The sequence below is a fragment of the Pseudophryne corroboree genome, chromosome 12, assembly GCF_028390025.1.
Source record: "Pseudophryne corroboree isolate aPseCor3 chromosome 12, aPseCor3.hap2, whole genome shotgun sequence".
Lineage (NCBI taxonomy): Eukaryota > Metazoa > Chordata > Amphibia > Anura > Myobatrachidae > Pseudophryne > Pseudophryne corroboree.
In genome coordinates this window covers 6,550,026-6,576,357 of record NC_086455.1, presented here as the reverse complement: position 1 = coordinate 6,576,357, position 26,332 = coordinate 6,550,026, and the positions used below count along the sequence as shown (strand labels likewise).

The window sequence follows — 26,332 nt, the reverse complement described above, 5'->3', positions numbered from 1 at the left end:
TGTACTGTAGGTGATATTACAGGTGATGTATACAGTGATATCGCTCCCTCTCTGTGTCCTGGGGATCCGGTGTATAGCGCTGATCACTGTACTGTAGGTGATATTACAGGTGATGTATACAGTGATATCGCTCCCTCTCTGTGTCCTGGGGATCCGGTGTATAGCGCTGATCACTGTACTGTAGGTGATATTACAGGTGATGTATACAGTGATATCGCTCCCTCTCTGTGTCCTGGGGATCCGGTGTATAGCGCTGATCACTGTACTGTAGGTGATATTACAGGTGATGTATACAGTGATATCGCTCCCTCTCTGTGTCCTGGGGATCCGGTGTATAGCGCTGATCACTGTACTGTAGGTGATATTACAGGTGATGTATACAGTGATATCGCTCCCTCTCTGTGTCCTGGGGATCCGGTGTATAGCGCTGATCACTGTACTGTAGGTGATATTACAGGTGATGTATACAGTGATATCGCTCCCTCTCTGTGTCCTGGGGATCCGGTGTATAGCGCTGATCACTGTACTGTAGGTGATATTACAGGTGATGTATACAGTGATATCGCTCCCTCTCTGTGTCCTGGGGATCCGGTGTATAGCGCTGATCACTGTACTGTAGGTGATATTACAGGTGATGTATACAGTGATATCTCTCCCTCTCTGTGTCCTGGGGATACAGTGTATAGCGCTGATCACTGTACTGTAGGTGATATTACAGGTGATGTATACAGTGATATCGCTCCCTCTCTGTGTCCTGGGGATCCGGTGTATAGTGCTGATCACTGTACTGTAGGTGATATTACAGGTGATGTATACAGTGATATCGCTCCCTCTCTGTGTCCTGGGGATCCGGTGTATACTGCTGATCACTGTACTGTAGGTGATATTACAGGTGATGTATACAGTGATATCTCTCCCTCTCTGTGTCCTGGGGATCCGGTGTATAGCGCTGATCACTGTACTGTAGGTGATATTACAGGTGATGTATACAGTGATATCGCTCCCTCTCTGTATCCTGGGGATCCGGTGTATAGTGCTGATCACTGTACTGTAGGTGATATTACAGGTGATGTATACAGTGATATCGCTCCCTCTCTGTGTCCTGGGGATCCGGTGTATAGCGCTGATCACTGTACTGTAGGTGATATTACAGGTGATGTATACAGTGATATCGCTCCCTCTCTGTGTCCTGGGGATAAGGTGTATAGTGCTGATCACTGTACTGTAGGTGATATTACAGGTGATGTATACAGTGATATCGCTCCCTCTCTGTGTCCTGGGGATCCGGTGTATAGCGCTGATCACTGTACTGTAGGTGATATTACAGGTGATGTATACAGTGATATCGCTCCCTCTCTGTGTCCTGGGGATCCGGTGTATAGCGCTGATCACTGTACTGTAGGTGATATTACAGGTGATGTATACAGTGATATCGCTCCCTCTCTGTATCCTGGGGATCCGGTGTATAGCGCTGATCACTGTACTGTAGGTGATATTACAGGTGATGTATACAGTGATATCGCTCCCTCTCTGTATCCTGGGGATCCGGTGTATAGCACTGATCACTGTACTGTAGGTGATATTACAGGTGATGTATACAGTGATATCGCTCCCTCTCTGTGTCCTGGGGATCCGGTGTATAGCGCTGATCACTGTACTGTAGGAGATATTACAGGTGATGTATACAGTGATATCACTCCCTCTCTGTATCCTGGGGATCCGGTGTATAGCGCTGATCACTGTACTGTAGGTGATATTACAGGTGATGTATACAGTGATATCGCTCCCTCTCTGTATCCTGGGGATCCGGTGTATAGCGCTGATCACTGTACTGTAGGTGATATTACAGGTGATGTATACAGTGATATCGCTCCCTCTCTGTGCCCTGGGGATCCGGTGTATACTGCTGATCACTGTACTGTAGGTGATATTACAGGTGATGTATACAGTGATATCTCTCCCTCTCTGTGCCCTGGGGATCCGGTGTATAGCGCTGATCACTGTACTGTAGGTGATATTACAGGTGATGTATACAGTGATATCGCTCCCTCTCTGTGTCCTGGGGATCCGGTGTATAGTGCTGATCACTGTACTGTAGGTGATATTACAGGTGATGTATACAGTGATATCGCTCCCTCTCTGTGTCCTGGGGATCCGGTGTATAGTGCTGATCACTGTACTGTATGTGATATTACAGGTGATGTATACAGTGATATCGCTCCCTCTCTGTGTCCTGGGGATCCGGTGTATAGCGCTGATCACTGTACTGTAGGTGATATTACAGGTGATGTATACAGTGATATCGCTCCCTCTCGGTGTCCTGGGGATCCGGTGTATAGTGCTGATCACTGTACTGTAGGTGATATTACAGGTGATGTATACAGTGATATCACTCCCTCTCTGTGTCCTGGGGATACGGTGTATAGCGCTGATCACTGTACTGTAGGTGATATTACAGGTGATGTATACAGTGATATCGCTCCCTCTCTGTGTCCTGGGGATCCGGTGTATAGCGCTGATCACTGTACTGTAGGTGATATTACAGGTGATGTATACAGTGATATCGCTCCCTCTCTGTGTCCTGGGGATCCGGTGTATAGCGCTGATCACTGTACTGTAGGTGATATTACAGGTGATGTATACAGTGATATCGCTCCCTCTCTGTGTCCTGGGGATCCGGTGTATAGCGCTGATCACTGTACTGTAGGTGATATTACAGGTGATGTATACAGTAATATCGCTCCCTCTCTGTGTCCTGGGGATCCGGTGTATAGCGCTGATCACTGTACTGTAGGTGATATTACAGGTGATGTATACAGTGATATCGCTCCCTCTCTGTGTCCTGGGGATCCGGTGTATAGCGCTGATCACTGTACTGTAGGTGATATTACAGGTGATGTATACAGTGATATCGCTCCCTCTCTGTGTCCTGGGGATCCGGTGTATAGCGCTGATCACTGTACTGTAGGTGATATTACAGGTGATGTATACAGTGATATCGCTCCCTCTCTGTGTCCTGGGGATCCGGTGTATAGCGCTGATCACTGTACTGTAGGTGATATTACAGGTGATGTATACAGTGATATCACTCCCTCTCTGTGTCCTGGGGATCCGGTGTATAGTGCTGATCACTGTACTGTAGGTGATATTACAGGTGATGTATACAGTGATATCGCTCCCTCTCTGTGTCCTGGGGATACGGTGTATAGCGCTGATCACTGTACTGTAGGTGATATTACAGGTAATGTATACGTGATATCGCTCCCTCTCTGTATCCTGGGGATACGGTGTATAGCGCTGATCACTGTACTGTAGGTATTACAGGTGATGTATACAGTGATATCGCTCCCTCTCTGTGTCCTGGGGATCCGGTGTATAGCGCTGATCACTGTACTGTAGGTGATATTACAGGTGATGTATACAGTGATATCGCTCCCTCTCTGTGTCCTGGGGATCCGGTGTATAGCGCTGATCACTGTACTGTAGGTGATATTACAGGTGATGTATACAGTGATATCACTCCCTCTCTGTGTCCTGGGGATCCGGTGTATAGTGCTGATCACTGTACTGTAGGTGATATTACAGGTGATGTATACAGTGATATCGCTCCCTCTCTGTGTCCTGGGGATCCGGTGTATAGAGCTGATCACTGTACTGTAGGTGATATTACAGGTGATGTATACAGTGATATCGCTCCCTCTCTGTGTCCTGGGGATCCGGTGTATAGCGCTGATCACTGTACTGTAGGTGATATTACAGGTGATGTATACAGTGATATCGCTCCCTCTCTGTATCCTGGGGATCCGGTGTATAGCGCTGATCACTGTACTGTAGGTGATATTACAGGTGATGTATACAGTGATATCGCTCCCTCTCTGTGTCCTGGGGATCCGGTGTATAGCGCTGATCACTGTACTGTAGGTGATATTACAGGTGATGTATACAGTGATATCGCTCCCTCTCTGTATCCTGGGGATCCGGTGTATAGCGCTGATCACTGTACTGTAGGTGATATTACAGGTGATGTATACAGTGATATCGCTCCCTCTCTGTGTCCTGGGGATCCGGTGTATAGTGCTGATCACTGTACTGTAGGTGATATTACAGGTGATGTATACAGTGATATCGCTCCCTCTCTGTGTCCTGGGGATCCGGTGTATAGCGCTGATCATTGTACTGTAGGGGATATTACAGGTGATGTATACAGTGATATCGCTCCCTCTCTGTGTCCTGGGGATCCGGTGTATAGCGCTGATCATTGTACTGTAGGGGATATTACAGGTGATGTATACAGTGATATCGCTCCCTCTGTGTCCTGGGGATCCGGTGTATAGCGCTGATCATTGTACTGTAGGTGATATTACCGGTGATGTATACAGTGATATCTCTCCCTCTCTGTATCCTGGGGATCCGGTGTATAGCGCTGATCACTGTACTGTAGGTGATATTACAGGTGATGTATACAGTGATATCGCTCCCTCTCTGTGTCCTGGGGATCCGGTGTATAGCGCTGATCACTGTACTGTAGGTGATATTACAGGTGATGTATACAGTGATATCACTCCCTCTCTGTGTCCTGGGGATACGGTGTATAGTGCTGATCACTGTACTGTAGGTGATATTACAGGTGATGTATACAGTGATATCGCTCCCTCTCTGTGTCCTGGGGATCCGGTGTATAGCGCTGATCACTGTACTGTAGGTGATATTACAGGTGATGTATACAGTGATATCTCTCCCTCTCTGTGTCCTGGGGATCCGGTGTATAGCGCTGATCACTGTACTGTAGGTGATATTACAGGTGATGTATACAGTGATATCGCTCCCTCTCTGTGTCCTGGGGATCCGGTGTATAGCGCTGATCACTGTACTGTAGGTGATATTACAGGTGATGTATACAGTGATATCGCTCCCTCTCTGTGTCCTGGGGATCCGGTGTATAGCGCTGATCACTGTACTGTAGGTGATATTACAGGTGATGTATACAGTGATATCACTCCCTCTCTGTGTCCTGGGGATCCGGTGTATAGCGCTGATCACTGTACTGTAGGTGATATTACAGGTGATGTATACAGTGATATCGCTCCCTCTCTGTGTCCTGGGGATCCGGTGTATAGTGCTGATCACTGTACTGTAGGTGATATTACAGGTGATGTATACAGTGATATCGCTCCCTCTCTGTGTCCTGGGGATCCGGTGTATAGCGCTGATCACTGTACTGTAGGTGATATTACAGGTGATGTATACAGTGATATCGCTCCCTCTCTGTGTCCTGGGGATCCGGTGTATAGCGCTGATCACTGTACTGTAGGTGATATTACAGGTGATGTATACAGTGATATCGCTCCCTCTCTGTGTCCTGGGGATCCGGTGTATAGCGCTGATCACTGTACTGTAGGTGATATTACAGGTGATGTATACAGTGATATCTCTCCCTCTCTGTGTCCTGGGGATCCGGTGTATAGCGCTGATCACTGTACTGTAGGTGATATTACAGGTGATGTATACAGTGATATCGCTCCCTCTCTGTGTCCTGGGGATCCGGTGTATAGCGCTGATCACTGTACTGTAGGTGATATTACTGGTGATGTATACAGTGATATCGCTCCCTCTCTGTGTCCTGGGGATCCGGTATATAGCGCTGATCACTGTACTGTAGGTGATATTACAGGTGATGTATACAGTGATATCGCTCCCTCTCTGTATCCTGGGGATCCGGTGTATAGCGCTGATCACTGTACTGTAGGAGATATTACAGGTGATGTATACAGTGATATCGCTCCCTCTCTGTGTCCTGGGGATCCGGTGTATAGCGCTGATCACTGTACTGTAGGTGATATTACAGGTGATGTATACAGTGATATCGCTCCCTCTCTGTGTCCTGGGGATCCGGTGTATAGCGCTGATCACTGTACTGTAGGTGATATTACAGGTGATGTATACAGTGATATCGCTCCCTCTCTGTGTCCTGGGGATCCGGTGTATAGCACTGATCACTGTACTGTAGGTGATATTACAGGTGATGTATACAGTGATATCGCTCCCTCTCTGTGTCCTGGGGATCCGGTGTATAGCGCTGATCACTGTACTGTAGGTGATATTACAGGTGATGTATACAGTGATATCGCTCCCTCTCTGTGTCCTGGGGATCCGGTGTATAGCGCTGATCACTGTACTGTAGGTGATATTACAGGTGATGTATACAGTGATATCGCTCCCTCTCTGTGTCCTGGGGATCTGGTGTATAGCGCTGATCACTGTACTGTAGGTGATATTACAGGTGATGTATACAGTGATATCGCTCCCTCTCTGTGTCCTGGGGATCCGGTGTATAGCGCTGATCACTGTACTGTAGGTGATATTACAGGTGATGTATACAGTGATATCACTCCCTCTCTGTGTCCTGGGGATCCGGTGTATAGCGCTGATCACTGTACTGTAGGTGATATTACAGGTGATGTATACAGTGATATCGCTCCCTCTCTGTGTCCTGGGGATACGGTGTATAGCGCTGATCACTGTACTGTAGGTGATATTACAGGTGATGTATACAGTGATATCTCTCCCTCTCTGTGTCCTGGGGATCCGGTGTATAGCGCTGATCACTGTACTGTAGGTGATATTACAGGTGATGTATACAGTGATATCGCTCCCTCTCTGTGTCCTGGGGATCCGGTGTATAGCGCTGATCACTGTACTGTAGGTGATATTACAGGTGATGTATACAGTGATATCGCTCCCTCTCTGTGTCCTGGGGATCCGGTGTATAGCGCTGATCACTGTACTGTAGGTGATATTACAGGTGATGTATACAGTGATATCGCTCCCTCTCTGTGTCCTGGGGATCCGGTGTATAGCGCTGATCACTGTACTGTAGGTGATATTACAGGTGATGTATACAGTGATATCGCTCCCTCTCTGTGTCCTGGGGATCCGGTGTATAGCGCTGATCACTGTACTGTAGGTGATATTACAGGTGATGTATACAGTGATATCGCTCCCTCTCTGTGTCCTGGGGATCCGGTGTATAGCGCTGATCACTGTACTGTAGGTGATATTACAGGTGATGTATACAGTGATATCGCTCCCTCTCTGTGTCCTGGGGATCCGGTGTATAGCGCTGATCACTGTACTGTAGGTGATATTACAGATGATGTATACAGTGATATCGCTCCCTCTCTGTATCCTGGGGATCCGGTGTATAGCGCTGATCACTGTACTGTAGGTGATATTACAGGTGATGTATACAGTGATATCGCTCCCTCTCTGTGTCCTGGGGATCCGGTGTATAGCGCTGATCACTGTACTGTAGGTGATATTACAGGTGATGTATACAGTGATATCGCTCCCTCTCTGTGTCCTGGGGATCCGGTGTATAGCGCTGATCACTGTACTGTAGGTGATATTACAGGTGATGTATACAGTGATATCGCTCCCTCTCTGTGTCCTGGGGATCCGGTGTATAGCGCTGATCACTGTACTGTAGGTGATATTACAGGTGATGTATACAGTGATATCGCTCCCTCTCTGTGTCCTGGGGATCCGGTGTATAGTGCTGATCACTGTACTGTAGGTGATATTACAGGTGATGTATACAGTGATATCACTCCCTCTCTGTGTACTGGGGATCCGGTGTATAGTGCTGATCACTGTACTGTAGGTGATATTACAGGTGATGTATACAGTGATATCGCTCCCTCTCTGTGTCCTGGGGATCCGGTGTATATCGCTGATCACTGTACTGTAGGTGATATTACAGGTGATGTATACAGTGATATCGCTCCCTCTCTGTGTCCTGGGGATCCGGTGTATAGCGCTGATCACTGTACTGTAGGTGATATTACAGGTGATGTATACAGTGATATCTCTCCCTCTCTGTGTCCTGGGGATCCGGTGTATAGCGCTGATCACTGTACTGTAGGTGATATTACAGGTGATGTATACAGTGATATCGCTCCTACTCTGTGTCCTGGGGATCCGGTGTATAGCGCTGATCACTGTACTGTAGGTGATATTACAGGTGATGTATACAGTGATATCGCTCCCTCTCTGTGTCCTGGGGATCCGGTGTATAGCGCTGATCACTGTACTGTAGGTGATATTACAGGTGATGTATACAGTGATATCGCTCCCTCTCTGTGTCCTGGGGATCCGGTGTATAGCGCTGATCACTGTACTGTAGGTGATATTACAGGTGATGTATACAGTGATATCACTCCCTCTCTGTGTCCAGGGGATCCGGTGTATAGCGCTGATCACTGTACTGTAGGTGATATTACAGGTGATGTATACAGTGATATCTCTCCCTCTCTGTGTCCTGGGGATCCGGTGTATAGTGCTGATCACTGTACTGTAGGTGATATTACAGGTGATGTATACAGTGATATCGCTCCCTCTCTGTGTCCTGGGGATCCGGTGTATAACGCTGATCACTGTACTGTAGGTGATATTACAGGTGATGTATACAGTGATATCGCTCCCTCTCTGTGTCCTGGGGATCCGGTGTATAGCGCTGATCACTGTACTGTAGGTGATATTACAGGTGATGTATACAGTGATATCGCTCCCTCTCTGTGTCCTGGGGATCCGGTGTATACTGCTGATCACTGTACTGTAGGTGATATTACAGGTGATGTATACAGTGATATCGCTACCTCTCTGTGTCCTGGGGATCCGGTGTATAGCGCTGATCACTGTACTGTAGGTGAGATATTACAGGTGATGTATACAGTGATATCGCTCCCTCTCTGTGTCCTGGGGATCCGGTGTATAGTGCTGATCACTGTACTGTAGGTGATATTACAGGTGATGTATACAGTGATATCGCTCCCTCTCTGTGTCCTGGGGATCCGGTGTATAGTGCTGATCACTGTACTGTAGGTGATATTACAGGTGATGTATACAGTGATATCACTCCCTCTCTGTGTCCTGGGGATCCGGTGTATAGCGCTGATCACTGTACTGTAGGTGATATTACAGGTGATGTATACAGTGATATCGCTCCCTCTCTGTGTCCTGGGGATCCGGTGTATAGCGCTGATCACTGTACTGTAGGTGATATTACAGGTGATGTATACAGTGATATCGCTCCCTCTCTGTGTCCTGGGGATCCGGTGTATAGCGCTGATCACTGTACTGTAGGTGATATTACAGGTGATGTATACAGTGATATCACTCCCTCTCTGTGTCCTGGGGATCCGGTGTATAGCGCTGATCACTGTACTGTAGGTGATATTACAGGTGATGTATACAGTGATATCTCTCCCTCTCTGTGTCCTGGGGATCCGGTGTATAGCGCTGATCACTGTACTGTAGGTGATATTACAGGTGATGTATACAGTGATATCACTCCCTCTCTGTGTCCTGGGGATCCGGTGTATAGCGCTGATCACTGTACTGTAGGTGATATTACAGGTGATGTATACAGTGATATCACTCCCTCTCTGTGTCCTGGGGATCCGGTGTATAGTGCTGATCACTGTACTGTAGGTGATATTACAGGTGATGTATACAGTGATATCTCTCCCTCTCTGTGTCCTGGGGATCCGGTGTATAGCGCTGATCACTGTACTGTAGGTGATATTACAGGTGATGTATACAGTGATATCGCTCCCTCTCTGTATCCTGGGGATCCGGTGTATAGCGCTGATCACTGTACTGTAGGTGATATTACAGGTGATGTATACAGTGATATCGCTCCCTCTCTGTGTCCTGGGGATCCGGTGTATAGCGCTGATCACTGTACTGTAGGTGATATTACAGGTGATGTATACATTGATATCACTCCCTCTCTGTGTCCTGGGGATCCGGTGTATAGAGCTGATCACTGTACTGTAGGAGATATTACAGGTGATGTATACAGTGATATCTCTCCCTCTCTGTGTCCTGGGGATCCGGTGTATAGCGCTGATCACTGTACTGTAGGTGATATTACAGGTGATGTATACATTGATATCACTCCCTCTCTGTGTCCTGGGGATCCGGTGTATAGCGCTGATCACTGTACTGTAGGAGATATTACAGGTGATGTATACAGTGATATCGCTCCCTCTCTGTGTCCTGGGGATCCGGTGTATAGCGCTGATCACTCTACTGTAGGTGATATTACAGGTGATGTATACAGTGATATCGCTCCCTCTCTGTGTCCTGGGGATCCGGTGTATAGCGCTGATCACTGTACTGTAGGTGATATTACAGGTGATGTATACAGTGATATCGCTCCCTCTCTGTGTCCTGGGGATCCGGTGTATAGCGCTGATCACTGTACTGTAGGTGATATTACAGGTGATGTATACAGTGATATCGCTCCCTCTCTGTATCCTGGGGATCCGGTGTATAGCGCTGATCACTGTACTGTAGGTGATATTACAGGTGATGTATACAGTGATATCGCTCCCTCTCTGTGTCCTGGGGATCCGGTGTATAGCGCTGATCACTGTACTGTAGGTGATATTACAGGTTGTGTATACAGTGATATCGCTCCCTCTCTGTGTCCTGGGGATCCGGTGTATAGCGCTGATCACTGTACTGTAGGTGATATTACAGGTGATGTATACAGTGATATCACTCCCTCTCTGTGTCCTGGGGATCCGGTGTATAGCGCTGATCACTGTACTGTAGGTGATATTACAGGTGATGTATACAGTGATATCGCTCCCTCTCTGTGTCCTGGGGATCCGGTGTATAGCGCTGATCACTGTACTGTAGGTGATATTACAGGTGATGTATACAGTGATATCGCTCCCTCTCTGTGTCCTGGGGATCCGGTGTATAGCGCTGATCACTGTACTGTAGGTGATATTACAGGTGATGTATACAGTGATATCGCTCCCTCTCTGTGTCCTGGGGATCCGGTGTATAGTGCTGATCACTGTACTGTAGGTGATATTACAGGTGATGTATACAGTGATATCGCTCCCTCTCTGTGTCCTGGGGATCCGGTGTATAGCGCTGATCACTGTACTGTAGGTGATATTACAGGTGATGTATACAGTGATATCTCTCCCTCTCTGTGTCCTGGGGATCCGGTGTATAGCGCTGATCACTGTACTGTAGGTGAGATATTACAGGTGATGTATACAGTGATATCTCTCCCTCTCTGTGTCCTGGGGATCCGGTGTATAGCGCTGATCACTGTACTGTAGGTGATATTACAGGTGATGTATACAGTGATATCGCTCCCTCTCTGTGTCCTGGGGATCCGGTGTATAGTGCTGATCACTGTACTGTAGGTGATATTACAGGTGATGTATACAGTGATATCGCTCCCTCTCTGTGTCCTGGGGATCCGGTGTATAGTGCTGATCACTGTACTGTAGGTGATATTACAGGTGATGTATACAGTGATATCGCTCCCTCTCTGTGTCCTGGGGATCCGGTGTATAGCGCTGATCACTGTACTGTAGGTGATATTACAGGTGATGTATACAGTGATATCGCTCCCTCTCTGTGTCCTGGGGATCCGGTGTATAGCGCTGATCACTGTACTGTAGGTGATATTACAGGTGATGTATACAGTGATATCGCTCCCTCTCTGTGTCCTGGGGATCCGGTGTATAGCGCTGATCACTGTACTGTAGGTGATATTACAGGTGATGTATACAGTGATATCACTCCCTCTCTGTGTCCTGGGGATCCGGAGTATAGCGCTGATCACTGTACTGTAGGTGATGTATACAGTGATATCGCTCCCTCTCTGGTTAGTTGTCTACCAGTAAGTCACTAGTTGAGGGCACAGACTTTGCCATGTAAATTGCTGCATACAGCTGGCTGGAAGCAGCGTCGCCTACTTGGCAATCTCCGGTCTGTAGCAGTTGGTGGCTGGCATGACATCAGTGCTTGGCGTGGCCACAGGGCAGGCAGATGGTGGTTAGAATAACACAATCCTCTCGTCATTGTGATTCACGCAGCCCCATAATCGCAGATACTTAGCACCAGATAGGAGCAATTGTTCAGCCCCCTGCCGTGTTTTCATTGTCCGGCTCGTGCTGGATCCTCTGAAAGCCAGCTCCAGTGGGGAGGGGCGGGGGCAGACAGGCGGTGACCACCTATTTACACTACGAGGACAGAAGCAGCGGGTGTTTGCCCTGCCATCACGCCTATTTCTTCTCATTGGCAGACGGCGACCCCGCAGCCATGTGTCGCTCTATTTGAAACAGTCCGTTCAAGCGAGCCAGGAAAGCGGGTAATGATCTCTGGCGCCTTCGCTTTGTACAGTTCTGCCTGAAGCTACGGCATTTCCTTGTTATCCCAGATTACTGGTAAACGGGCGCAAGTTTGTATGGTAAACCTACAGTCAGCGCGGCAGCTGGGTGCTAGAACGGATAACCTGGTGTCAATATATATATTTTTGGATAAAAATGTCATTTTGGAAAAGTAGATGTATTAACCTGAAGAAGGCATAAGGAAGGGATAAACCAGTGATAAGTGTGATGTGATAAACGCACCAGCCAATCGGCTCCAATATGTAAATGAACAGGTAAGAGCTGATTGGCTGGTGCGTTTATCACCTTGCACTTATCACTGGTTTATCACTTCCTTATGCCGTCTCCAGGCTGAATACATCTGCCCCCATGTGTTATTTTATTGTTGGGAAAACATATTATTCTTGTGGGATATATGTATTCATGGTTCACACTTTTATCTGTCCGCGTCAGCCAGAAACGGCGTGTAGAAATGGTCGTGAGCACTCGGACATTGTTGATACAGGAGTCTTGGTAGCGGGAAGCGTATCAAGCCTTGGAGGGAGATAAAGTGGAGGAGTTGCCCAAAGCAGCCAATCAGCATCTAACTGTCACTTTAGCGCTCTCCGAGGTGTAAGTCTACTAGCGTCTCTAAAAATGAAAAAAAAAAAAATCTGTACATTTGTGTATCTTCTCCGACGCACTGCGTACGATGAGGCAGCGGCAGCGGATCTGTGAATCCGGCAGCGGGCATCTGTTTGCACAGGACGCCATCTGCGGCATAGACACTAAGATTCGCTGCTACAGCAGACGCAGCACCGACCAGGACTGAGTGCGCTTCTGAATCCCCCCCACAGTGTTACTGTCACCATTGCGCTTTTCCTGGCATTGTAACAAATGTCAATGGTGGCATATCCAGAATCGCCCTACTGCCGCATTACCATATTAGTGCTCGCGCAGACGCTTTCATCAGCCATAGTTACTCCATACATTTTTGTGAGGCGTGTCACAGAAAGGACTTATATCCGAATGTAACTGAGCCCCGGAGCAGTCCGTAAGACGCGGATACTTTCAGGGCTCGCTCGTGTATTGTAAGTGGCCACGCGGAACCTTATTGCATCTGGCCACAGGGATCTGTGGGGCAGATTTATTAAGCCTGGTGAAGTGATCATGGGGGGTCATTCCGAGTTGATCGCTAGATAAAAATGTTCGCTGTGCAGCGTTGATGCAAAAAAGCGGCACTTCTGCGCATGTGTATGCGGCGCAGTGCGCACGCGCGATGTACTTGCACAACAGCCGATGTAGTTTTACACAAGGTCTAGCGATGCATTTCAGTCGCACTGCTGGCCGCAGAGTGATTGACAGGAAGTGGGCGTTTCTGGGTGTCAACTGACCGTTTTCAAGGAGTGTTCGGAAAAACGCAGGCGTGCCAGGAAAAACGCAGGCGTGGCTAGGCGAACGTGGGGCGTGTTTGTGACGTCAAAACAGGAACTGAACATTCTGAAGTGATCGGAAGCGCTGAGTAGGTCTGGAGCTACTCTGAAACTGCACAATTTTTTTTTGTAGCCGCTCTGCGATCCTTTCGTTCGCACTTCTGCTAAGCTAAAATACACTCCCAGAGGGCGGCGGCTTAGCGTTTGCACGGCTACTAAAAACAGCTAGCGAGCGATCAACTCGGAATGACCCCCCAAATGGAAGGTGATAACGCACCAGCCAATCAGCTCCTAACTGCCATGTCACACGCTGGGTTTGAAAAATGACAGTTAGGAGCTGACTGGCTGGTCCTTTATCACCTTCCACTTTATCACTTCACCGGGCTTAATAAATCTGCCCCGTTGTGCCTTATAACCATGCAGGGAAATGGCACTGATGAGCCCATTTGAATGTATACTGTATATCTCTGATTTTGTTTCTCCGCAAAGTATATAACAGCTACATAATAGGGATAATGTGCGATCAGGGAGATTGCCAGACTCTTCAGGGAGTTGGGGAGATTGCTAATACTTCAGGGAGTCTCCCTGACAATCAGGGAGAGTTGGCAAGCATGAGTTACTCCAACCACATCTAAATCAGGACACCTGTGCGCTAGGGATGGCAATCGGTGGGCTGTCCACCAATGTTTGCCATCGGTGATAGCCATCAATGGCACATGAACCATCTATGGCGAACCATCGATGGTTTGCATCACTCGATGGCCACCGCTGACAGGTGCTGGCCGGGCCGCGGGCCAATCAAAAGTGGGGGTGGGGCTTAGCTCCATGCCTGGAGGGAAAAATAAAACTATTCAGTTCCACTCAGCCTTTGATGGCATAGATTACACAGGTTCTCAAACTCAGTCCTCAGGACCCCACACGGTTCATGTTTTGCAGGTCACCTGTAGATTTTTAAAATGTGGCAGTTGGTGATACACAGTGCAGCTGCTGGGTGACATGGAAAACGTGAACCGTGTGGGGTCCTGAGGACTGAGTTTGAGAACCACTGATCTAGAACCATTGTCTCTCGATGGTCGATCACTACCCCTACTATGCGCATCTCCCCCTCTTGCGCCAATGTATGCGCCAGGCAGATTTTGGCACTGAGCCAGAGTCTACAATCATGCGCCTATGTCTGGGAATTATCAGTAACATATGATGGGTCTGCTGTAGTGAGTGTTTGGAAGTGATGCTCTGTTGAATGCTGTAATGCGTATTGTTGCAATGCTCTGCGCCTCCTGCCACACGGACGACGCATTCTCCCAATCACTTTGTCCGCATTACTTTTCATGTATATAACAACAGCCAATGTTTCCCCGATGATGAGGGCGCCCTGGAAACATTGGCGGTAATATATTAAATGATAATGGGAAGAAATGAGATTGCGGCTGGGTGAGGGGACATTTCATCTTCACGGCATCAGATTGTCATTTGGAGCCTATGAGAGAACATTCTATGTAAATATTAAGGAGCACAATTCAAACAGCAGATCATTGTGCAAAGTTTAGGAGAAATGGCACGGAGGCTGGATGGGGTTTCCGAAAAGTGGGGGAGGGGGTGCGTCTCCAGGGGCGATGGCGGATTGAGGCGTCTGCTGTAATCACTCGGTGACATCTCCAGCCTCCTTCCTAATGGCAATCTACATTTCATTTAAATGCTGCCAGCAGTCGAGATAAATTAGGAGTATCTGCTGCATGCTGCCACATTTCTGGGAAAGTCAGTCACTTGTCTTCGCTGTGACTGATTAGGAGCGGACATGATGATCCATCTCAGGGTGAAGCCGGCTGTGATCACCAGCGGAGCCCTCTGGTCCGCTCCTTGGCATTGCTTCCTAAGGGGTCGGTGTATGTGGCGAGCTCCTCTGCCCCATACATACCTACTTCCAGTCACCAAGCAGACGGGGAAAGGTGTACGATGCCGCAAATCGCAGCACCACCCCTCCTACATGCGCCGTAATCAGGGAGGGAGATATGGCTGCTACTGCTAGAGACCCAGGAGGTCTCCCTATAATCTGAGGGCCTCAGCCCTGGTCTGGGCCTGCCTGTGGTAATCATGGGCAGAGATATTATCGGGAAGAGCCCTAGTGTGTGGGACCTGTGACCGCACATTGCAGTACCATCCTATGGGCCCACACAGTCACATGATCCTTCCCAGGCTGACCTCTGCCCCAGCGCATCTGCCCCGTGCCTCTTTCTGCCTCACCCAGCTACGTTATCTCCTAACGGTATACTTATCGCTTTACCACGTGTCTACACAATTCTACACCACGCGGTTCTCTTTCTATACATGCATGCTATACATATACAGTCATATCAACATAAAGCTATACATTCAAGTAACCAGATTCTCAGATTCTAGTTATCACCTTATGGAACGTACTAGATAAATGAAAGGTAGGCGCCGATTGGTTGCTATGGGAAACACCTCTAGTTGTGCTCTATAGAAGGATTACTAAATCTCCCCCTAAGCATCTTCCGTCATCTGTAGCTGCTGGTGGTGAGACAGCGGCGCCTGCGCTGGAGAAAGGGGCGTGGCAACACACGCTGAACTTTGCCCTGCCCCGTTTCTTAAGGGCCCTACACATTTGTCGATCCGCCCCCGAGCTGCCCGACGGCGGATACGGCTGACGGACGACCCGGCGGCGGGGGGGCAGTGACGGAGGGAGTGAAGTTTCTTCACTCCCCTGTCACCCGGCTCCATAGCAATGCAGGCAAATATGGAGGAGATCGTCCATATTGGCCTGCATGCACAAGCGACGGGGCACCAGCGATGAACAAGCTCGGGGCCGCGCATCGTTCATCACTGGTGCCTCCACACTGAAAGATATGAACGGTATCTCGTTCATTAATTAACAAGCTCGTTCATGTCTTTTAGTATTCTCGCCCAGTGTGTAGGGTCCTTTAGTTGCAGACTGTGTGGCTGCCCCCTCCTGGGGGGTGGGTGGATGGGGGCACAAGTCAAAGGAGGCCGTACTATGGGTGTGGTTTCCACACTGGCGTCATCATGGCCACACCCCCACTGTATAATGGCCGAGATTACCAGCATTGCACAGCGGGGGGCTTGGCTATGATGACGCGATTCAGCGTGACTCGCGTCATCGCCGGGATAAGTGGTGGGGCCAGCCAGGTTCCGAAAGACTTGTCCACTTTTCCGGGCAGCCGGGAGGGTCACCTGGTTTTCAGGTTCTGGGGAGAAGACAATGTGACAGTGCGGATCTGGAGCATACGCAGATCAAATCAGAGGTTTACGTGAATATCGAATTTAGAGAAATCTCAAAATCAAATCCTCTCGGCTGGAATGGCGGACATTTGGGAAGTATGCAGTAGGCTCTCAGTGGGCGGTCTCACTGTCCCGACTGAAACCAGCGGCAATGATATTCTGTAGGGTTGTAGTGAGAGGGAGAACAAGTGACAATAGCAGTAGTGTGGATGGATATTGGTCTTCCCCAGGGACGTAACTAGCGAAAGTGTGCCCGGTGCTGCTGCCCCGTCTCTGGATGGCGGGGTGCCCAGCTTCCTGCTCCATCTTCTGCAACCTCACGGCGTCACATGTTCTGGAAACGGAGGCCAGCGGCGAGTATGGAAGTGCCCTGCTATGCCTCTGGTCCTCCAACTCACATCCTGGTGCTGGAGCTATTTTAAAGTGTTAACAGAAACGTCATCACATTGGATGGTAATGTAGCTTTAGAAGGATTGGGCAGCCGTGCTTTAAAGCAGTATTTATCTGTCCTCAGGACCCCTGACAGCTCACCTTTCCAAACCATCTGTGTCCAGGTACTATTGGGGGCATAGCCTAATGTAACGCGGCATGGCCACGCCTCCTTACAAACACCCCTCGCCCCCACAAAAAAGCAGTATTTGCGGCGTACCTTCAGATTTTACAGGGTGGCGGAATTATACCCCTCAGCCAGCAGCAGATCAGGGGAAGGCGGAGGAGACTGCACGTTAAAGTAGCTGACAGTAAATGGGTGAGCATGGGATCTGGGCCCCTTTATCAGGCCTGGGTAATTAGTACCCCCCCCCCCCCTTCCTCTTGGCGCTAATGCTTGTGGATTATCAGAATGTGTCAGTAGGGAATGAATGCACCTGTACCAAGGCTCCCTTGTGGGGTGCTGCCATCTTCCTACTGCACCAGCGTCGTGGGTGCTGGCACAGAGCACATAGGCAATGTGTGTCAGCACTGGTAAGAAAACCGCTGGTGCACTAACTAGGCGGTCTGGAAAACGTGAACTGTTAAGGGCCCCATACACTACAGCAACTTGTCGGAGGCTAAAGTCGGATGCGATTCCCCTTGAACCGCCCGGCAGTTTCCCGGGCGCCAGGATCTCATACGATACATCGTATGCAAAAGGACCGCATACGATGTATCGTATGCGATCCCAGCCATGCCTGCGGGATCTGACATATCACGAGTGCATCACTAACGACCTAGGGGCTCCGATCCGATGGTCACGGGAACGCGAATCGGATCGGATCAGATGTAAAACACGTCCGATTTACCGGCCCGAAAGGTCGAAATCGGATTCAATCGGGCATTATCATTCTAGTATATGGGGCCCTTAAGCCAGCATGAGTTTGGGAAAGAGGTAAAGGTTGCTATCTACTGGTGACTAGTGGTACTGCAGAAATAGCTCACTTTTTTTTAATTTATTTTTTATTTCATCCTCTCCAGCCCAGTATGATATCGCCGCTTTATATAATACCCCAAGTTATCAACATTTCCTGCACTTGTTATTTATGTGAGAACGTCTCTCCTAGAGGCCGACCCATAGCATGAAAGGTCAGCTAATGGGAGGAGTCAGCATGCCGGCGTTGAGGATCCCGACGGTCAGGATGTCCGCGGCAGAATCCCGACACCTGTTGGAATGCCGTGCTGGATTTCCAACCGTTGTGATCCGGGGGGACAGTTAGGTTTAGGCTGCAGGAGGGGAGGGTTAGGTTTAGGCTGCGCGTTGGCTCAATTCATGGCATTGCGTGATGGAGGGTGTGGCCATGTTGACACAATTTGCATTTTCCACTGGCCAACTGGATTTCATTCTCAGTGTCTGCTTCTAAAATACATGTAGTGCACAGTACCACTTCTCACCCCTTGCATGTCGGCTGTAATTCTCAGTTTACTCTGTTTAAACAAATGCACAGTATCACTACATTTTGGGGCCTAATTCAGATCTGATCGCTGCGTTTTTTGCTGTCCTGCGATCAGATAGTCGCCGTCTCCAGGGGGAGTGTATATTCGCTATGTGTACGCCGAGCTGCTCATAATCAGTGTGTGCGGTCTCTGCGCAGCCCAGGACTTACTCCTCCAGTGCGATAGAAACAGGCTGATCGGGGCCGGAGCTGACGTCAGACACCCACCCTGAAAACGCTTGGACACGCCTGCTTTTTCCGGACACTCCCTGAAAACGGTCAGTTGCCACCCACAAATGTCCTCTTCCTGTCAGTCACCTTGCGAATGCCCGTGCGAATAGATCCTTCGCACCATCCCGTCGCTGACCGCCGATGCCCGTTGCAGCTGTCCGACACGCCTGTGAATTGCGGTGCATACATATGCGCAGTTCGGATCTGATCGCCCGCTGAGTGAAAACGCTCAGCAGCGATCCGATCTGAATTAGGCTCTTATTCGGTATGCTGAGTGTAATTCTCAGTGTCTTTATAATCCAGTGCACAGTATCACTACTCCTACTCTATATACTTGGTGTAATTCTTGTTGGTATGAGCGAGTGCTACTGCGCATACTCTAACATGGCTCGTCCAGGGATGCTTCATTCCCTTACCAAGATGACCGCTGGAGGTAGTACTGTGCACGCGTGGCACCACCTTGTTACTGTGTAGAGTGATGTAGCTGGGAGACGGACGTTTTTCCCTGCATTACCTTGCCTTATACCGCTATCCCAGCGTCCTACCCACCACCCGTGTATTGTGTAGTCACCGGAACCACAGCGAGTACTCTGTACCTACTGCTCCCAGTAACGCACACTACTGGCCTGTCACAGCACGTTTCCAGCAATTCTCAGTGTTTGCATACAAATAATTGCACAGTATCACTTATTCTGTATGCTGGGTGTGATTCTCAATATTTGTCTCCTGTCTGTATAAACAATTTCACTGTATCCCATTGGCTGGGTACACACTATGACGACTGATCAGCCGACATAGGGGCCTATTTGGTAAGCATACACACAAACCAATTGGCCGCTCTATATGTCGGTGCTGAGCTGTGATGTCAGTCCCTGCAGCCAGAGTACGGGCGGTCGGTGGTCGCTAGTACACACAACCAGACATGCCGATATATCGGCGTCAGCAGCCCTAGAGGCCCAATGCGATGTGTCTGTAAACGACTACATTCACAGACCTATCTGGTGTACACACCCTCCATTACACTACAGATATATTGCCCATCCAAAGTAACGGCCTATATATCTATTACTCTGTACCCAGCTTTACTCTTGTACTGTTTGCTATGTGTAATTCTCAGTATCTGTCTGTATATACAATTACACAGTATCACTATTCTTATTCTATATACTGGGTTTAACTCTCTGTCTTTATTCTGCCTGTTTACACAAATGCACAGCATCACTGCACTGTATGCTGGGTGCAATCTTTCAGTGTATTTATTCTGCCTGTATACACAAATGCACAGTATCACTGCTCTGTATGCTGGGTGTAATTCTCTGTGTATATATACAATTACACAGTATCACTACACTTATTGTATGCTGGGTGTAATTCTCTGTCCATATATACAATTACACAGTATCACTACACTTCTATATGCTGGGTGTAATTCTCTGTCTTTATATACAATTACACAGTATCACTACACTTACTGTATGCTGGGTGTAATTCTCTTCTTTATGTACAATTACACAGTATCACTACACTGCTGTATGCTGGGTGTAATTCTCTGTCTTTATATACAATTACACAGTATAACTATACTTCTGTATGCTGGGTGTAATTATCTGTCTTTATATACACTTACACAGTATAACTACACTTGTGTATGCTGGGTGTAATTATCTGTCTTTATATACAATTGCCCAGTATCACTACACTTATTGTATGCTGGGTGTAATTCTCTGTCCATATATACAATTACACAGTATCACTACACTGCTGTATGCTGGGTGCAATTCTCTGTCTTTATATCCAATTGCACAGTATCACTACACTACCCAGCCCTCACCCGTAGTCCTTTGGGCTCTCACTTGCCGCCTTCCTATCATATTATACTGTTATCATATATAGTAATTATACTGTATTAGTACATAATGATATAACTTATACTGTATTATCATTCTATAGTATTATAGGTACTATCATATTAGATACCATATTATACTCTGTCATCTATTATATTTTATACTGTACTATCATATATACTGTAATAACATCTATAATATAGGTTACTGTACTATATAGCATAATACACTACTATAATGCACAGCATACTGTACTGTATGATCCCTATAAGTTATTATACTGGCTTTGTGTGTTATATAACGCTGATTATTAGACATGACGGTTTATAGTGGAATATGTGCATACACTACAGGGGAACTGCACCTGTTGATGACAGACATGAATGCTGTGACTAGTAGTACTCCAGCCCCTAGGCCGCCGGTCTCAGTCAGGGTCTTCTGTCTACCTCTGTAATAATGAGGCACAGTGATATTTACAATATTATACATTTCTTCAGCTCTTCCCACTGACTGAATAGACAACAATGATTCAGAGATTGATGAAAAGTGCGACATGTCATGGTGTCTACACACGCGCATTTACGGTGAAAACACAGCGTGTGATAAATGGAGGTAGAACCGTCCATGTGCCCCCCAAGAGCTGCACACTGAGGGTCTCACTCTGGTTTAGGAATAAAGTAAAGTAGAGCCAGTAACTTAGCACCTGGGTAACACCATGCTGCACTGCAGGGGACAGATGTAACAGGTGCAGAGAGGGAGACGTGGGAGGGGTGTGTCCTAGCTCAGAGCCAGTAACTGTGCACCTGGGTAGCTGCACTGCGGGGGCGGGCAGATGTAACAGGTGCAGAGAGGGGGAGATGTGGGAGGGGTGTACCCTAGCTCAGAGCCAGTAACTGAGCACCTGGGTAGCTGCACTGCGGGGGCGGGCAGATGTAACAGGTGCAGAGACAGGTAGATGTAGGAGGGGCGTGTCCTAGCTCAGAGCCAGTAACTGAGCACCTGGGTAACACCATGCTGCACTGCAGGGGGGCAGATGTAACAGGTGCAGAGAGAGGTAGATGTGGGAGGGGCGAGTCCTAGCTCAGAGCCAGTAACTGAGCACCTGGGTAACACCGTGCAGCGCTGCAGGGGGCAGATGTAAACAGGTGCAGAGAGAGGGAGATGTGGGAGTGGTGTGTCCTAGCTCAGAGCCAGTAACTGAGCACCTGGGTAACACTGTGCTGCACTGCAGGGGGGCAGATGTAACAGGTGCAGAGAGAGGTAGATGTGGGAGGGGTGTGTCCTAGCTTAGAGCCAGTAACTGAGCACCTGGGTAACACTGTGCTGCACTGCAGAGGCATACCTCCCAACTGTCCCGATTTTCGCGGGACAGTCCCGTTTTTTGGGGACTGTCCCGCTGTCCCACCCGCGGGCCGCAGTGTCCCGCGGTGGGGGGGCAGTTGGGAGGCTCTGTCTCTCGCTGCCCTGCTTAGCAGAGCAGCGGTGAATAGACGCTGTGCGCATGTGCACAGCGTCTATTCATTGGAGACAGAGGGAGACGGGGCATGCCAGCAGCTCACAGAGCGCTGGGCATGCCCCTTCAGTGACTAAAACGGGGGCTCGCGATCGCGGGTCCTCCCGCGAAGCCACGCCCCCTTTTCGTAGGCCACGCCCCTTTTCGGGAGCGCGCGCGACTTCGCCGTGCGGGTGTCCCTCTTTCAAGAAGGCAAAAGTTGGGAGGTATGCTGCAGAGGGCAGATGTAACAGGTGCAGAGAGAGGTAGATGTGGGAGGGGCGTGTCCTAGCTCAGAGCCAGTAACTGAGCACCTGGGTAACACCGTGCTGCACTGCAGGGGCAGATGTAACAGGTGCAGAGAGAGGTAGATGTAGGAGGGGGCATGTCCTAGCTCAGAGCCAGTAACTGTGCACCTGGGTAACACCATGCTGCACTGCAGGGGGCAGATGTAACAGGTGCAGAGAGGTAGATGTAGGAGGGGCGAGTCCTAGCTCAGAGCCAGTAACTGAGCACCTGGGTAACACCATGCTGCACTGCAGGGGGCAGATGTAACAGGTGCAGATAGGTAGATGTAGGAGGGGCGAGTCCTAGCTCAGAGCCAGTAACTGAGCACCTGGGTAACACCACGCTGCACTGCAGGGGGCAGATGTAACAGGTGCAGAGAGAGGTAGATGTGGGAGGGGCGAGTCCTAGCTCAGAGCCAGTAACTGTGCACCTGGGTAACACCGTGCTGCACTGCAGGGGGCACATGTAACAGGTGCAGAGAGAGGGAGATGTGGGAGGGGCGTGTCCTAGCTCAGAGCCAGTAACTGCGCACCTGGGTAACACCACGCTGCACTGCAGGGGGCACATGTAACAGGTGCAGGGAGAGGTAGATGTGGGAGGGGGCGTGTCCTAGCTCAGAGCCAGTAACTGAGCACCTGGGTAACACCATGCTGCACTGCAGGGGGGCAGATGTAACAGGTGCAGAGAGGTAGATCTGAGTGTGGTGCGTCCAAAGTGAAATTTAGATTGCAGTGCAAAAATAAAGCTAACGTGAGGACTACATGCAAAAGCTGCCAGTATTTACCCTGCATGTAATAGTAATAATAATATGGTTTGTCCAGGTACACAGTTACTTGGTCTTTCTTATGTAATAAGCCTTGGACAGAGATAAAGCACCAGCCAATCAGCTCTTAACTGTCATATTTCAAACACACGTGGCTAGGAGCTGCTTGGCTGGTACTGTATCTCTCTCTGAGGCTTAGTACATAGACCCCTTTATTCCTAAATCACAATAGGGCTCTGGGTACAGCTACCATAGGCTTGCCTGTCAATGAACATGCTCCAACACTGCCACCCAGTGGTTGTAAAACAATGGTACCTGCATTAACAAAGTGACAAAGGCGCCGCAAAAAGGGTTCATCGTAACGGTTTGTTTGTTTTGCTCCATACATTAACATTGCGTTTATAACGTCTATCAAGTGAAAACAATATGTAATGTCTTTTGTATTTGCAAGTACGTTACATTCTATAGTGAGTGCCCTATCCTAAAAGAGCTTACACTCTAATGGTATTGCGTGTTCTCACTGTGTATGTGTGGCTTTCATGCGGGGGGCTCTGGTTTTCTCCCACGTGACAAGATATGGACCCTGGCACATCTGTTAGTGTAATGGGGAAATGAGAGCTCTGGATGTAGGGACTGATGGGAATGATATGTGCAGGGCAATAAGCTGACACTCTAGGGGTGTATAGGGAAGGGGGGCAGTAGGGGGTGTATACAGGGCCGTTTCTAGCCAATTTGTCTCCCAGTGCGAGATTTAAAAATGCGCCACCCCCCCATATTCACATAAGAAAAAATGCCCCCCCCCCCCCCATAGATATAGAGGAAAACCATGCAAGTGGGCGTGGCCTCGTTAAAATGGGTATGGCTTCAAGATGGGCGTGGCCTCATCTGATCTCATCATCACGGCCACCACAGAATAAAAAAAATAAAAAAAGGCCTCATTTTACACATTACAGCAGGCACGCGACCCCATTTTACACAGCACGGCAGGCAGGTGTCCCCATTTTACACATTGCAGCAGGAAAGTGTCCTCATTTTACACATTGCGGCAGGAAAGTGTCCCCATTTTACACAGTACGGCAGGCAAGTGTCCCCATTTTACACATTGCGGCAGGCAAGTGTCCCCATTTTACACATTGCGGCAGGCAAGTGTCCCCATTTTACACATTGCGGCAGGCACATGTCCCCATTTTACACAGTACGGCAGGCAAGTGTCCCCATTTTACACATTGCGGCAGGCACGTGCCCCCATTTTACACAGTACGGCAGGAAAGTGTCCCCATTTTACACATTGCGGCAGGAAAGTGTCCCCATTTTACACAGTACGGCAGGAAAGTGTCCCCATTTTACACATTACGGCAGGAAAGTGTCCCCATTTTACACATTGCGGCAGGAAAGTGTCCCCATTTTACGCAGTACGGCAGGCAAGTGTCCCCATTTTACGCAGTACGGCAGGAAAGTGTCCCCATTTTACACAGTACGGCAGGAAAGTGTCCCCATTTTACACATTACGGCAGGAAAGTGTCCCCATTTTACACATTGCGGCAGGAAAGTGTCCCCATTTTACACATTACGGCAGGTAAGTGTCCCCATTTTACACATTGCGGCAGGCAAGTGTCCCCATTTTACACAGTACGGCAGGTAAGTGTCCCCATTTTACACATTGCGGCAGGAAAGTGCCCCCATTTTACACAGTACGGCAGGAAAGTGTCCCCATTTTACACAGTACGGCAGGAAAGTGTCCCCATTTTACACAGTACGGCAGGAAAGTGTCCCCATTTTACACATTGCGGCAGGCACGTGTCCCCATTTTACACATCACGGCAGGCAAGAGTCCCCAATTTACACATTCCGGCAGACTGCGTCCCCATTTTACACATTCCGGCAGACTGCGTCCCCATTTTACACATTCCGGCAGGCAAGTGTCCCCATTTTACACATTCCGAAGACAGGTGTCCCCAATTTACACAATACGGCAGGTGGTGGTGGTGAGGAAGAGGGGGAGAGAGAGAGAGAGAGGGAGAGAGGGAGAGAGAGAGGGGCTGACTTACATTTGAAGCGGTTCTTCCCGCTCTTCAGCCGCCTCTCCCTCGTCTGCGTGGCGCCGGCCGGCTTGGCTCCCCCTTCTCCCTCCTCCCGAGCGCCCAGCTGGGGGGCGGGATTTCGCGGAATGACGCGATTGTGTCGTGACGTCACAACGCAAACGCGTCATTCCGCGAAACCCCGCCCCACGAGCTGGGCACTCGGGAGGAGAGGGGAGGGGGGATTTAGTGCCGAAGAAGTGCCGCGGCGGGCGCCCCGTGCGGTTGCACGGCTCGCCCGCCGCAAGAAACGGCACTGGGTATATAAGGAAAGGGGGATACACAGAAGGGGTGTATAGGGAAGGGGGGATACACAGAGGAGGTGTATAGTGTAGGGGGGGCACAGACGGGTTGTATAGGGAAGGGGATACACACAGAGAGGGGGGTGTAGGGAAGGAGGGGGTGTAGGGAAGGAGGGGGTGTAGGGAAGGGGGGGGAGACACAGAGGGGGGGTGTAGGGAAGGGGGGTGGAGACACAGAGGGGGTGTGTACGGAAGGAGGGGGACACACAGAGGGGGGGTGTAGGGAAGGGGGGGACACAGAAAGGGTGTGTAGGGAAGGGGGGAGACACAGAAAGGGTGTGTAGGGAAGGGGGGAGACACAGACGGGGTGTGTAAGGAAGGAAGGGACACACAGAGGGTGTGTGTAGGGAAGGGGGGGGAGACACGGGGTGTGTAGGGAAGGGGGAGACACGGGGTGTGTAGGGAAGGGGGAGACACAGAGGGTGTGTGTACGGAAGGAGGGGGACACACAGAGGGTGTGTGTAGGGAAGAGGGGGACACACAGAGGGTGTGTGTAGGGAAGGGGGGACACAGAGGGGTGTGTGTAGGGAAGGGGGGACACAAAGGAGTGT

General features: G+C 49.3%; 1 long non-coding RNA gene across 1 annotated transcript in view; it reads right to left on the bottom strand.

The window, feature by feature from the left end:
* The window catches only part of LOC134980137 (uncharacterized), a 47,162-nt gene extending 21,593 nt beyond the window's left edge, over nucleotides 1-25,569 (bottom strand). The window contains exons 1-2 of the long non-coding RNA XR_010190336.1: nucleotides 25,450-25,569; nucleotides 21,223-21,306 (exon numbers count right to left, since the gene is read on the bottom strand). This is a non-coding gene — a long non-coding RNA (uncharacterized LOC134980137). The remainder of the gene's footprint in view (nucleotides 1-21,222; nucleotides 21,307-25,449) is intronic.
* Nucleotides 25,570-26,332: the final 763 nt, after the last annotated feature.